The following is a 2,412-nucleotide window of genomic DNA, read 5'->3' on the forward strand; positions in this document are numbered from 1 at the left end:
GTCCAATGTGCCAAATAAGTCTACCTCTAACTGTATAGTCAGTTGATCACCTATATGACCATGGTCTATTGTACATCTACCTATAATTGATCCTCTACTTCATCTTCTTCAACAATATCGAGTGATGCATGATCCTCACCTTCTCTTATCTCTTATCTTTTTGTTTTTCATAAATAACATGCAACCTTTTTCTAGTCAATATGTGAGTACCCCCTTTCAATGATACCCTTATGTATGTAATCAATGTGCAAAAACTAGATTCTAAAAATGCATTCTCTTGAACCCACATGCTACTCTTACATATTAGTGAGTGACCCCAACAAGGCTATTAGAGAGATGTTCTAGCATTTTTGTTAATTCTAGAAACTTAAGGGCTAGATAGAAGCAAGGAGAGAGGGGCTAAGGAGAAAGTATGAAAAGGAGCAGGCCTGGCCATGAGAGGAAATAAATTTCAATTTTCTGAGAAAGATAATCGTTCAATTTTGTACGTCACTTCTTAAAGCACCCAAATTGGAAACCTCAACTTGGAAAGTCACTCCTCATGGGTCTACAATTTCAAAGGCATCAAACTTTGACCATGGACTTCTCCCCCCATATGAAGCATACTAGGGTTTCTACTAGTAGCTTCAATATTAGCTACATTTTCATCTCATTGTGTGTTTGTTAGAGTCTTATTTAAAATCAAATTTTCCTAAGATGTTTTGGCCTTGAACATTAATGCTACATGGTTATCGTGTGATACATTAGTGTACTTTCTTGTGCGACCTTCATGGTAGCAAACATTTAAGTACAACATAAGTGAAGTGTGGACTTTTATAAAAGTGCCTTTCCCATACTCCCAAATTTTGGCATGGGTCGGGTGTTGGGCGGAGCAAGTCGCCTATAAATACAAGAAGGAGGAGCTTTATCCTACAAGCTTCTAAACCGTCGAGTCTAAACTCCATTGCCTACCATTCACCGATCGCGGACAATCATGAACACTCTCACAAGCGCATGGTGTTTCTTGTTGCTCGTCCTCCATGTTGGTGAGTTATTAGTGCATAAGCAATTCTGTTATGGCTCCTTGCTGCTTGCTTGATGAGGCCTTTGCTTTAAGTTTGTTGATGTTGAATGTCACAGCCGCAGTTGTGGCGATGGTCTCAGCGACCACTCTGAATGCGGTCAACAATGCTGGCTCAACACTGTGTCAAATACTGGGTACCGAATGAGGAGATCGGGGGTGGGTGCAGGGAGCTTCCAGCTCTACAAGGGCTGGAATCAGTGTGGAGTGTGGGAACCACGCCCATGTGGGAAGGAGCAACCATGTGGGTGATTCAAGGGGGCTGTGCTGGATAGGCCTACAACACAGGGCCTCTAAGTGGGGTGACACAGTTCGAGATCACAGTCGCAGGCTCTGGCAACAATGACTACTACGACGTCTCCGTGCAGGCGGGCTTCAACCTGGGCCTCAAGGTCGCTCCCACCAATCTTGCTTATGCAACAGAGGATTGCCCCGCTCTGGGCTGCACTGTCCCTCCGGCTCCACTGACTACGCCATCATCTTTTCTCGTGATCCTGCAGGCCGAACATTTTGCTCTCCACTAAAGTATTGCCTTGTATTCGCTCTTTTGGTTTCTTGTAATGATCTACCGCATAATAGATTCACCGCATCCTTAAGGGAGCATTTTGTGAATAGTTACGTGAATACCTTATTTGTCATCTTTTCGCTTGCAACTTGCACTCGTGAATTTCAAGATCAGTTCCCCATCAAATAATAATGCATGGTAAAATTTGGACATGTCAAAATTTAAATTAATATCACTACTCCTTGTGGATCTAGAAAGTGTTATCCTTGAGGAATACCTCTAAGTATTTACAACTTTTTTGTCAAAACTCTCTTGTAAAGTTAATAAACATCCATACATCCATGTACATACATATATGTATATGGTAAGGCTTGGCTAATCAAATATCCTTTACATCTAAACAATTGAACTAAATTGGGAAAATTTGTGCAATTAATTCCGTACTTCTATCTTTGCATTAATTTTTGTAGTTATAGTCTTGCCTTTACATAATTTTTTAGTAGTTGCTTGTAGATTTAGTCGTGGAGAAGGAATTTTTTTTGCAAGCATTTTTGGAAATGCCAACAAAGTCGATCTTTTTTTTGCAATATCAAACTAGCTTATCTTGTGTAAACATTATGTAAATATAGTAACCCTCTATTTATGAAAATGTTGTACATTAATTAAAGGAATCTGATTATGATAAAAGTATTAAAAAAAAATCCCACTCTTTGTTGACATTGGCAACAAATTTCGGAGAAGAAAGCTCACAAAGTCAATTCCCCTAAAAATATAGCTAGCCTCGAGTTATGAAAATGTCGTATATTTTAAGGAATTATCTTATGATCAAATACAGGCTCTCAAATAC

The 2,412-nt window shown here is 39.6% G+C and overlaps 1 pseudogene; it reads left to right on the plus strand.

Annotated features, from left to right (window-relative positions):
• The first annotated feature begins 1,055 nt into the window (after positions 1-1,055).
• Positions 1,056-1,584, plus strand: LOC147897758 (uncharacterized; annotated as a pseudogene).
• Positions 1,585-2,412: the final 828 nt, after the last annotated feature.

Source organism: Dipteris shenzhenensis, chromosome 10, assembly GCF_047967505.1.
Source record: "Dipteris shenzhenensis isolate YYH24624 ecotype China chromosome 10, Dip_SZ_1.0, whole genome shotgun sequence".
Taxonomy (NCBI): Eukaryota; Viridiplantae; Streptophyta; class Polypodiopsida; order Gleicheniales; family Dipteridaceae; genus Dipteris; species Dipteris shenzhenensis.